General features: G+C 47.6%; 1 pseudogene; it reads right to left on the minus strand.

Moving 5' to 3' along the window:
- On the minus strand, positions 1 to 335 carry LOC148903549 (glucagon-1-like; annotated as a pseudogene).
- Between the last annotated feature and the right edge of the window lie 13,051 nt (positions 336 to 13,386).

The following is a 13,386-nucleotide window of genomic DNA, read 5'->3' on the forward strand; positions in this document are numbered from 1 at the left end:
TTATACTTGTGGTGCGATCTGAAGTAATTCTCCATGTCATCTGCAATAAAAAAGCAAAGTGTGTTACACTATGTCGAGAGTTTACACACTAAGTAAAATAGCCAATCGTCAAACATTTTCATGTCTCTGCTGCTATGTTTTTACCTTTGACACACTTGAGCATACCTTTCTCGTTTGGTAGTGGTCAGCCATGCCACAAAGTCTTTGGCCTTCATTTTATCCAGCTGGTCAGTTCAGTCATTGGCAAAGGTCCCTTCGGAATGTCTTTTGTAGTTCTCGATTATGTTTTGTCCTTTTTCCATCTGATACAAATGCCATCTAACAAGAGAAAGCATAGAACAAGGATGTCATTTTTTCCATTGATAACCAGCCGAGACTCGATATCAGTGTTTTCAACTTTTTTTTTGAGCCAGGGCACGTTCTTGACATTGGAAAATTTTTGACGCACACCACTAACTATCTCGGAGGAATGGGGCAATCACCTCCGTGTTGCCATGTGGACAAATCTTAAATTACAATCCCAGTCTTTACAACACGGACAATAATATTAAAGTTGCAAAAAATGATGAATAAATGCTTTATACAATTTTTTAATAAATAAAAAAGTGGCGCAGCATAGTGGTTTAAAATCACTGCCCTATATCAACCATGCTGAAGCCAGTCTCCACTCGCAAAATTGAAGTGAGCCACCACTGCAATTGTCAAACTGTGAAATCCGGTCATCCGTCGCTGGCGAGCGGCGTTGGGCCACCTTCAAAATGAAAGAGTCTAAACTAAGAGAACTGTTTTTGCACTTTTATGAGAGTTCTTATTCTTCTTAAGTGAACGTTATTGCTACCGAAACACTTTTATTTCAAAGGTGGCCTACACCGCTCTATAGAGTGTGCCCCCTGCATGCTCCACTAACCATCGACGGTGCTGCAGTGGAGAGAGTGAGCAGCACCATGTTCCTGGGAGTGCACATATCCGAAGACCTGTAATGAACAGTGTTGTCAATCAATGTGGCGGCTCACTTGTGTCATGAGCCAGTTGACAGCTGGGCGGGGCCTCCGCTCCCGCCGCTCGCCAGCTGCTGTCAATTTCCTCCTCATTGACTGTGGACATTTAAACCCGACGCTGGCACTCACCCAGCGTCGGAAGATACTTCGCCTTGTGCCATGCCAGTACTTGGAACTTGTTGCCAGTACATTATTTGCTTCGCCCGAGGAATGATTTTAGCCACGAACGCGTTTGTTGATTGCACCGCGTCGTAGGTTATTTTGCACCCCCGTGTGCCACTTTATTTTTCTTGGTTAGTGTGGTTGGGTGGATTGCCGCCACTCACCCACTAACATTGTCAGTTTGTCATTTTGGGTTTTGTCGCACGAGCTTTTTACCGGGTCCGCGTATTTTCGGACCCGCGCTTTATGTTAATAAATCCATTGCCGGTACCCACGCCTCTGTCCTGCTTAGCGATCCACCGCCAATACCACACGTTCCTGCTCGCCAGCTGCCACTGTCGCCGCCGGAACGTGACAGAATCTTCCGACCAACATGGATCCTGCGGACAGTAACCGAATCTTCTCCGTCCTCGCTCAGCAGGCGGAGCAGCTCGGTCAAGTGGTGCCCGCCATCGCGGAGATCCGCCGCGACATCACCCGATTAGCCCAACGGGTAGATAGACTTGAGACCAGCGGCGCCTTCGCCGCGGGGGCCGTCCCTCCCCAAACTTTGAGCCGCGAACCCAACATCCCACATCCCGCCCGTTACGGAGGGGAGCCCGGACGCTGTGGCAATTCCTGCTGCAGTGCTCCATAGTTTTCGACCAGCAACCCTCCGTATACACCACGGACGCGGCCAAAGTGTCTTACGTTACCAGCCTGCTTGCCGGACCCGCAGCCGCTTGGGCGTTGGCCGTCTGGGAATCTCAGCCGGAGCTCCGAGCCTCCTTCCCGGACTTCATCGCCGAGTTACGGCAGGTGTTCCATCACCCGGTGAGTGGGCGGGCAGCGGAGTCCCAGCTGTGGATCTGCCAGCAGGGTAACCGATCGGCGGCGGAATATTCCGTCGCCTTCCGCGTTCTGGCTGCCGCCAGCGGGTACGACGACCGTGCGCTGCGAGGGATGTTTCGGCGCGGGCTCAGCGCGGCGTTGAAGGACGAACTGGCTACCCGCGACGAGTGCTCCAGCCTTCGCGAGCTGATCTCCCTCACGCTGCAGCTGGACAACCGGATGCGAGACAGGGCCCGGGAGCGGGCTGCCCAGGCTAATCTCGAGCCGCCAGCAGGGACCCGAGGGGGTGCCCGGACCTTTCCGCGTGGGGGGCACGCGGCCGTGGAGCCGATGGAGATGGGGGGCGAAAGGGCCGCTGCGCGGGCGCCGGAGCGACGCAACACCGGCCCGGCATGCCAGCTCTGCGACAAGTTGGGTCATCGAGCCCCGGACTGTCCGGGAAGCCCCCAACTGGGCTTCCCGGAAAGACCCCCAGTGACTGTAAGTTACCCCGTCCACACAAACAACGGGTTCTCTTAAGGTCCGCGGGGGGGTTCACGTCGCGGAGACTGGAGCTGGATGCCGTTATACACGGACCCACCAGGACAATGTCCGTTCGGGCCTTAGTGGACTCGGGGGCCGACGGCTGTTTTATAGACCCGCGCGTCGTGTCGGCGTTGGGTTGTCGGGTTGTTCAGCTGGGGGCGAGTCGGAGCATACTCGATCTCGACGGTCGGTTACTCGCCGAGGTTACGCAAGAAACCGCGCCGCTTCGACTCGTACTCTCGGGTAATCACGTGGAATACCGGCGGTTTTTCGTGATGCATTCACGCTCGGTTCCCATCGTGCTCGGGTTACCTTGGCTGGGGACCCACAATCCGGCCATTTCGTGGGACGGACCTACCATTCAGGGGTGGAGCCCCATCTGCTACGCTCACTGCCTCCGGTCGGCCGCGGGCGGGTCGGCACCATCTCACAGCTACCCTAGGGAGAAGATTAGCCTAGAGGGGGTACCGCCCTGTTACCACGACCTACGACAGGCGTTCAGCAAGGACCGCGCCCTGTCCTTACCACCGCACCGTCCCTATGATTGCGCCATTGACATTCAGCCCAACGCTCCGTTTCCCAGTTCTCGTCTGTACAACGTCTCCCAACCCGAACAACAGGCTCTCCGGGACTACATTGACTCTTCGCTCGCGGCCGGGCTCATTCGGCCATCACGGTCACCCTTGGGAGCGGGGTTCTTTTTTATCGCCAAGAAGGATAAATCGTTGCGTCCGTGCGTGGACTATCGGGGACTCAACGAAATAACTATAAAGAACAAATACCCGCTCCCATTGATTGACTCCGCCTTCGCGTCCCTCCAGGCCGCGACCGTCTTCACTAGACTGGACCTCCGGAGCGCTTATCATCTTGTTCGGGTTAAAGAGGAGGATGAATGGAAGACCGCATTTAAGACACCTCTGGGCCACTTCGAGTACTTGGTGATGCCGTTTGGTCTCACCAATGCACCCGCTGTGTTCCAGAATCTTATTAATGATGTCTTGAGGGATTTTCTGAATATTTTCTGTTTTGTATATTTGGACGACATTTAAATTTTTTCAGAGTCCCTTGAGGCACATCGCCAGCACGTCCGGCTAGTTCTGCAGCGGCTGCTGCAGAATCGACTATACGTCAAAGCCGAGAAATGTGAATTTCACACCTCCTCCTTATCCTTCCTGGGCTTCATCGTGGAGCGGGGGCAGATCCGGGCTGACCCAGCCAAGACCGAAGCGGTAGTAGAATGGCCCACGCCCACCTCGCGCAAGCAATTACAACGCTTCCTGGGGTTCGCCAACCTCTACCGCCGCTTCATCCGGGACTACAGCCGGAAGGCCCTCCCTCTCACCCAACTCACCTCCACTAAGACCCCGTTCAGGTGGACGAGAGAAGCGGATGCCGCGTTCCGTCTGCTGAGAGAGGCTTTCTCTCACCCCCCAGTTCTCCGCCATCCAGACCCCAACGCCGCGTTCATTGTGGAGGTAGACGCCTCGGACTCAGGTGTTGGGGCAGTACTCTCCCAACGCTCCTCAGTCGCCCTGCAGCTCCACCCCTGCGCCTTCTTCTCCCGCCGCCTCAGCTCCGCCGAAGCCAACTACGACGTGGGCAACAGGGAGCTGCTCGCCGTCGTATTGGCTCTTCAGGAGTGGAGGCACTGGCTCGAAGGGGCGAAGGAGCCGTTCACCGTGCTTACGGACCATAAAAACTTGGCGGACATCCGGGCCGCCAAGAGGCTGAACGCACGCCAGGCACGGTGGGCGCTCTTCTTAACACGCTTCTCCTTCACCCTAACCTACTGTCCAGGAACCAAAAACACCAAGCCCGACGCCCTCTCGCGGATCCACGAGCCAGCAGACAAGGAAGACCTTGCGGAACCCATCCTGCCCGGCTGCCAGATCATGGGGGCGCTCCAGTGGGAGGTCGAACGGAGGGTCATGGAATCATTAAAAGGTACCCCGACTCCCGATAAGTGTCCCACAGGCAGACTGTTCGTCCCCCAGTCGCTGCGCTCGGAGGTGCTCCAGTGGGGGCACGCATCCAAGGTGGCGTGTCACCCAGGGGTGAGCCGCACCGAGCACCTCGTCTCCCAGCGATTCTGGTGGCCGCGGCTCCGCGACGACGTGGCGGACTTTGTTAAGGCCTGCCCGGAGTGCGCCTGTGGCAAGGTCTCCCATCAGCCTCCGGCAGGACTGCTCCGCCCCCTACCTGTCCCCCCGCGCCCTTGGTCCCACATATCAGTGGATTTCATCACCGGCCTCCCCCCATCCCGTGGTAAGACGGTCATTCTCACGATAGTGGACCGGTTTTCTAAGTCGGCACACTTCGTGCCGTTGACCAAGTTGCCGTCCGCTATTGAGACGGCGACACTATTGGTCAAACACGTCGTCCGTCTCCACGGGATCCCCACTGACATCGTGTCGGACCGAGGGCCCCAGTTCGTATCCCGGGTCTGGAAGCGTTTCTGCAGGTCCATGGGGGTGTCAGCCAGCCTGTCCTCCGGTTACCATCCACAGTCCAACGGCCAGACCGAGCGGAAGAACCAGGACCTGGAGGCGGCCCTGCGCTGCGTATGCCTTCATCGTCCCTCGGCCTGGTCCATCCATCTCCCGTGGGTGGAATATGCCCACAACACCCTGGTCTCCTCAGCCACAGGTCGGTCACCGTTTATGTCGGCTTATGGCTACCAGCCGCCGCTCTTTCCCACACAGGAAGGGGAGGTGGAGGTCCCGTCGATACAACACCATCTTTGGCATGCCCATCGTGTATGGAGGGAGACCAGGGCAGCCCTATCACGCACGGCAGTCCGGAACCAGAGGGTCGCGGATCGCCGTCGCCGTTCCGCGCCAGCCTACCAGGTGGGCCAGAAGGTCTGGTTGTCCACAAGGGACCTACGGCTGGCCGGGACAACCCCCAAATTGGGTCCGCGATTCGCGGGCCCCTTCACTGTGGAGGCCATCATCAACCCGGTCGCGGTCCGACTTCGGCTGCCCGCCTCCATGAAGATCCACCCGGTTTTCCATGTCTCCCTCATCAAACCGGTGGAGTCCAGCCCCTTGGCCCCCCCTCTTGCTCCCCCCCCCCCCCCCCCCCCCCCCCCCCCCCCCCCCCCCCCCCCCCCCCCCGCGGATGGTGGACGGAGGACCGGCATACGCAGTGCGGGAGATCCTGGATTCACGCCACAGGGGAAAGGGCATCCAGTACCTGGTCGACTGGGAGGGTTACGGACCGGAGGACCGTCAATGGGTTCCGCGAACCTGGATTCTGGACCCGTCGCTCCTGAGGGAATTCCACGAGGCTCACCCGTCGAAACCAGGTGGGCCGCCAGGAGGCGTCCGTTGAGGGGGGGGGTACTGTCATGCACTTCATGAAGATGGGAGTGAGTCCACTGTCCAATACCCCACATAAGAATGGAAGCTATGTCATCGACTTTGATGAACTGCCAAGAGAGAGAGAGAGACGATGATGATGATGATGATGATGATGATGATGATGATGATGATGATGATGATGATGATGATGATGATGATTATGATTATGCTTGTGATTGTGATTATCACATCCTGACTCCCCCTCATCTGCCAAAGAATCCTGATCCAGGTCCCTGCCTGATTTAGATTTGGAGAGCACCAGTACACCTGCGTGGTCGAAGACGAGCATCAACGCAACACCGTCACGTCATTTTGCAATTTCATATTTATTTTGGACTTTATCGTCCAATACACGTCGATGAGAGTTCAGAACAACAGAACAAACATAAACGTTGCAGACTGTGAAGATTTCCATTCTCAAATGTAAAGTTGAAATCGTGTCATATAGCTAAATTTACAGGGGGAAAAAAAATCCAAATTTTAATACCAATACAAAACAAGATATACCTTTCTAAAAACTCAGACAAATACTGCTACCGTTGCTAAAGCTGTAGATATTAATTTTGTGAAAAAAATGTGTATATTCCTTGGACATGTTCTTTCTTATACTTGTGGTGCGATCTGAAGTAATTCTCCATGTCATCTGCAATAAAAAAGCAAAGTGTGTTACACTATGTCGAGAGTTTACACACTAAGTAAAATAGCCAATCGTCAAACATTTTCATGTCTCTGCTGCTATGTTTTTACCTTTGACACACTTGAGCATACCTTTCTCGTTTGGTAGTGGTCAGCCATGCCACAAAGTCTTTGGCCTTCATTTTATCCAGCTGGTCAGTTCAGTCATTGGCAAAGGTCCCTTCGGAATGTCTTTTGTAGTTCTCAATTATGTTTTGTCCTTTTTCCATCTGATACAAATGCCATCTAACAAGAGAAAGCATCGAACAAGGATGGCATTTTTTCCATTGATAACCAGCCGAGACTCGATATCAGTGTTTTCAACTTTTTTTTTGAGCCAGGGCACGTTCTTGACATTGGAAAATTTTTGACGCACACCACTAACTATCTCGGAGGAATGGGGCAATCACCTCCGTGTTGCCATGTGGACAAATCTTAAATTACAATCCCAGTCTTTACAACACGGACAATAATATTAAAGTTGCAAAAAATGATGAATAAATGCTTTATACAATTTTTTAATAAATAAAAAAGTGGCGCAGCATAGTGGTTTAAAATCACTGCTCTATATCAACCATGCTGAAGCCAGTCTCCACTCGCAAAATTGAAGTGAGCCACCACTGCAATTGTCAAACTGTGAAATCCGGTCATCCGTCGCTGACGAGCGGCGTTGGGCCACCTTCAAAATGAAAGAGTCTAAACTAAGAGAACTGTTTTTGCACTTTTATGAGAGTTCTTATTCTTCTTAAGTGAACGTTATTGCTACCGAAACACTTTTATTTCAAAGGTGGCCAACACCGCTCTATAGAGTGCGCCCCCTGCATGCTCCACTAACCATCGACGGTGCTGCAGTGGAGAGAGTGAGCAGCACCATGTTCCTGGGAGTGCACATATCCGAAGACCTGTAATGAACAGTGTTGTCAATCAATGTGGCGGCTCACTTGTGTCATGAGCCAGTTGACAGCTGGGCGGGGCCTCCGCTCCCGCCGCTCGCCAGCTGCTGTCAATTTCCTCCTCATTGACTGTGGACATTTAAACCCGACGCTGGCACTCACCCAGCGTCGGAAGATACTTCGCCTTGTGCCATGCCAGTACTTGGAACTTGTTGCCAGTACATTATTTGCTTCGCCCGAGGAATGATTTTAGCCACGAACGCGTTTGTTGATTGCACCGCGTCGTAGGTTATTTTGCACCCCCGTGTGCCACTTTATTTTTCTTGGTTAGTGTGGTTGGGTGGATTGCCGCCACTCACCCACTAACATTGTCAGTTTGTCATTTTGGGTTTTGTTGCACGAGCTTTTTACCGGGTCCGCGTATTTTCGGACCCGCGCTTTATGTTAATAAATCCATTGCCGGTACCCACGCCTCTGTCCTGCTTAGCGATCCACCGCCAATACCACACGTTCCTGCTCGCCAGCTGCCACTGTCGCCGCCGGAACGTGACAACTTGACTTCAATTTTGCGAGTGAAGGCTGGCTTGACCGCAGTCTATATCAGGGGTGCTCAATACATCGATCTCATTATTGGTATTATTGGTCCGCATGACAAGTTGGTGTGACATTGTCATGAACCGACGCTATACAAATAAAGTTGAGTGGTTTGGAATTTAAAACTCGACGTCAACTTATCAGCCATCCCTTCACTTGATTGATACACTGGACAACCAATCAGGTGACATCTCATTATTAGGTACATGCTCAAACAACGCAAAGTTAACAAGCTAGTCGTTAGGTACATCCTAATTTCTCACTCGTTTTTTTCCTCCTGAACGTAAGATAGGGAATAAAAATGAGTGGGGTGAACTGGACCAAGTAAGACAAAAAGTATCCTTTTCATACAAAATGGGAGGACTTTTTTCACAATGACATTTTCAAAGTGTGTTTATCTCGTCTGCCAGTTATCAGAGTGAACTCGGGTCATGGCCAAAATTCTACATTATTATATTGTGTTGTGCAACATACAATACAATACAATACAATACATATTGATTTATATTGCGCTTTAACTCATTTACTGCCAGACGATGTGCAAAATAATAATAATAATAATAATAATAATAATAATAATAATTATTATTATTATTATTATTCAGGAATGCCGCTCTGCGTCCTATTTTCAATTCCTGAATACATTTCTCAATAAATAAAATGGGCGGATCATTTTGACTTTTCAAAAGTAGGTCACATGCTGAAAAAGTGCGAGCACCCCTGCTCTATATTTTGAAGTTTGCAATCATTGACAACATAAATACCTGGTCAGGTGACGGCTTGTATCCAGCACAACCTCCACACTGCTGGAAAAGAAAATGGGGATGAGCATGCACCACATAAGAAAGACCATCCTCCGATCGCCTGGTCGACACAGAAGCATAACGGCATTTTCTTTCCTTGTGTACTCTTCACTGTCTGGGGGGTCATTTATTTATTTATTTATTTACTTATTTATTTATTTATTTTTGAAGGACAGCAACTCACCTCGGGCAGTCTTAAATGAAGTGTGACCCTGTTTGGAGGTCATGAAGCCAGTGAGAGTATGAGAGTTGGACCTCCTCTGTTGTGATGACTTTGTAAAGGCTGCAGGTGTGCTTCGGTGGCCTGCGAGCACTTCCCACACAAAATGGCGCCTCTGCCTCATTATGGACATGGCGACATGGCGACACTGTGACATGGGATGTTCCCCAAAACCGGTCAAGGGTCAAAACTCAAGCCTTGCTTTTTTCCATAGCGGCAGGTGTGAGGAAACAATTCCTTGACCGCGGCCAAAGGACTTTCAGCACTTTTGTTTTATTAGCCACGGCATCAAAGAAACTATGTGTGGACATACAATATTTCAGATTTCACTGAAAGATTGTATGCGAATTCAAAATCAGAAAGCCTTTAACTCATTCACTGCCATTCACGAATTTATTCGGGGATTGAAAATATGACGTGGAGCGCCATTCCCGAATTTGTTCTGGTTTTGCTTTTGCATGGATGCCAATAAAGTGCTGGCCAGACCTCTGGCCATGTTTTTTTCCTTACACAAGGGGGCAGCATCTCCCTTTTTAAATAATAATAGTAATAATAATAATAATAATAATAATAATAATAATAATAATAATAATAATAATAATAATAATAATACTTGATTTCATTTCTAAGTGCCTTTCAAAACTCTCAAGGTCACTTTACAGTCACAGGATAAAGTTTTTTTCTGTGGGTTAGCAGCGGCAGCCACATGCGCCAGCGTTCATTCAACCCCGAAGTAACTCAAATAGATAGAAAGCTAATGGATAGCAAATAAATAGCTAATAGATCGCCAGATAGCTAACAGCTGGCCAGCTAGACAGCTTACAGCCAGTCAACTAATAGCTAGCTAGCTAGTTAATGGCTTGCAAATAAATAGCTAATAGATAGCCCGAGAGCCAACAGCTATAGCCAGTAAGTTAAAGTTTCTTACGCTGCATTGAATGTTCACGTATTCCTAAAACTCAATATTCTGTGAGTCCTGCAATTTGAGTGACAATGACAAAAACCCTGGCACTGGAGTGGGCACATTTTTGCACATCGTCTGCCAAACAATGAGTTAATTAATTAATGTATTTCTTTGTTAATTTTTTTATTTGTTTCTTTGTTTATTCATGTACAGTATTTATTTCTGTATTTATTTATTTGTTTGTTCGGTCATTTGTTTGTTTGTATAGATTTAATAGAACATAGTAAAAGGAGTGAACAAAGTTTGGCCAAATTCCCAATTCCACGATGATTTTCTGCCTGTAAAAAAATATAATTGACCATTTCTATTTTTTTATATTTGGTCATTTTGGTGATAACAATAATAAAAAAAAATCTGCTCACGTCACTGGCGGCATTAATATTGGGACACAGATGAAATATATTTCATAGATTATTAAATTGACAGTCTTGTCCTCAACCCAACACAAATGTTTTGCAACTGTGCTCAGGTTTTGGCCGTTAGGTGTCAGTCTTGATTAGCGCGACCAGTCCGAGTCAATCCTTCTCACGAATCGCTTCAATAACCTTAATTTATCACCACATTAAGCATTCTGCAACATTACCGGACTGAATAATGTTTAAAAGCATCTTTTCTTGAGAGTTTTGAAAGGTGCTTATAAACGAAATGTCTCATCTCATTTTCCGTACCGCTTATTCCTCATTAGCGTCGCGGGGGTTGCTGGAGCCTATACGAAATGTATTATTACTATTATTATTATTATTATTATTATTATTATTATTATTATTATTATTATTATTATTATTATTATTATTATTATTATTATTATTATTTATAGACCCGTAGAAAAGAAGACAATTGTTGTTGTTGTTTTTTTAACTTGTCTGGAATCACAAAAAGTACGACGATGAGTAAAATGGACGAGTTTGTCCGTGGTATCATGTTAGAATAGTCGTCACGGGGTTTCAAATGGAAAAATGAGGCAGAATTATTTTTAGAATGAAGAGAGTTGAGTGTTCAGTTCGTCCAGCAGAGGGCAGTGTTTCCGAGGACATCGCGTGCCTGTCCTTTACCGCGGTAAATAATGACTCGGACCACCTGCTCTCACTTTTCCTCAGTTGAATGCTATCCAGTCGTATCGTCTCTCGGCCAATCCGAGTCGGCACCAAAACAAATAAAATAAAGAAAAAGCAGAGTTGACGGCGCGGTATCACATCAATATAAACAAAGTCACAAAGAAATGTAAATTTCTCCACTGTGAGACTAATAAAGGCATATCCAATCCAATCCAATCCAAAGTCAAGACGATTCATGGACAGGAAGCAAAGTGATGAAAATTTTGTTGACATTGAAAGCCAAATGTTTTTGGTGACTAAACTCATGTTCCCTTTTGTGCATTTATAGCACAGTCATGGCCTCAAAATGGAGGAATATATTGGCGGGCGGGCAGAGGGACAGACGGATGGGCGGATGAATACATATTTAGTTGTTCAATACTAAATATCCCATAGAATGTTATGAGGAGGAAGAGATATAGAGCATTTTTTTGTAGGATAACAATACTTTATGGTAATCAAAAACAAAAATAATGTTTCTAATTTCCCCTACCCATACAGTATATAGACCCATACCACTCTTGCTTGTCAGATGATAACTCAGTCACGAACCAAGAGAAAACAGTTTACCTTTTGTTTGCTGTGGTGGAACAGGCACCTTCTTGACGAGCAGCATCATCCCATCTGACCTACCTGCACAAAAAACAGGTCTCTTACTTCTATTTATAATTGTATTTTATTTATTACATTCTATTTGTTATTGTATTTTATTTATTATAGTACCTATGCTTGTCTGTGACTGTAAAGTGTCCTTGAGAGCTTTGAAAGGCGCTTAAAATGTAATGTATTATTTATATCATAATTATCATTAATATTATTATTATTGTAAATACACATAAAACATAACATATGTTTACCGTCTGTAATATACCCAACACCAAACACATAACTGGCTTTCGGGTGGGTACATTGCTGTCTCAGCATCAGTGACTGCTTGTAACTCCTCCCCCTCTCCTTGTGCAAGATTAGATTAGATCACATTACGTTACATTACCCTTTATTAGACTCACAGTGGATAAATTCACAGGTATTCTGAATTTACAATTATTTTCTGTGTCAACATTAATATATACTGACATGTATGACACCAATGGTCTACATTTCCGGGAAGGCATTGAACAACACATATGTAGACCTAAAAAAAAAAATAAAGTCGTAAACATACCAGACTATTGTGGCGATGATGTTGATGTAGGAGTACATTTTGTCATGTCTTCATCGTCCTCATCATCAGTGCCTGACATATCAGTGTCAACACATAGTTTTTCTGAGGAACTGTCACGGTTTGCGAGGTGGTGATGGCGGGTGTGAATCCCAAAAAGCAGGCAGGAGGTTGTGTTTGACAAATTGTATTAAATTAAAGTCAGCAGGAACAAAATGTAAAACATCAAAATCATCTGAATGGAAAAAAATACAAAGTAGCAAGAGAAACACATGCACTGCATACACCAGGGGTCCGGTACCTTTTTGACTAAGTGAGCCATAAAAGTAAAATATATAGAAATGTTTTTCAGTGAGAGCCACACACACGCGAGCGCGCGCGCACACACACACACACACACACACACACACACACACACACACACACACACACACACACACACACACACACACACACACACACGCACACACACGCAGACACACACACACACACATACACACCCGCGCGCACGCAAACACGCACGCACGCGCGGCCACTTTTCAACAAAATGTCAGAATGTATTATTTAAAATAACTTTGTGATAGTACTCACCGTTAACATGGATGGTTTTCGGTTCCTCGTGATTGGTAAAAATCCAGGCAAACGATCGGAATGAAAGTCAACTTGCCGGGTCCATAGGCAAAGTTACTGCTAGCTCGCCTGCACACGGCTCATTAGCTTCCACACTTGCTATCAGCAATATACTTCTCGCAGAAGTATATTGATGCTAAACGTTAACATGGGGCTTGTTAAAATATCACTGACATTCGACTGTTTCATCGATGGTATTGTTTCATTGCAAATTAGAATCGCAAATCCTCCGATGCATTCAAGCTGGAGCGTACTCGTCTTTTTTTTTTTTTTTTTTTTTTTTACTGTCGGGCTGATTTAAAGGGGCGTTTACCTGTTTCAACTGACGGCCAGTATCATCCACTCAAACCTGCGCTTTCCGCCAACCTAGGTCACTGTCATCCAATCAAAATTGCGCTTTCCGCCAACTGCAGCCCCAACAGGAAATGAACGGCAAAAAAGCGAGAATATGTATTTAGTTTTATCGGCGAGCC

Source organism: Hippocampus bargibanti, linkage group LG01 (genome assembly GCF_051943395.1).
Source record: "Hippocampus bargibanti isolate YZ-2025 linkage group LG01, ASM5194339v1, whole genome shotgun sequence".
Lineage (NCBI taxonomy): Eukaryota > Metazoa > Chordata > Actinopteri > Syngnathiformes > Syngnathidae > Hippocampus > Hippocampus bargibanti.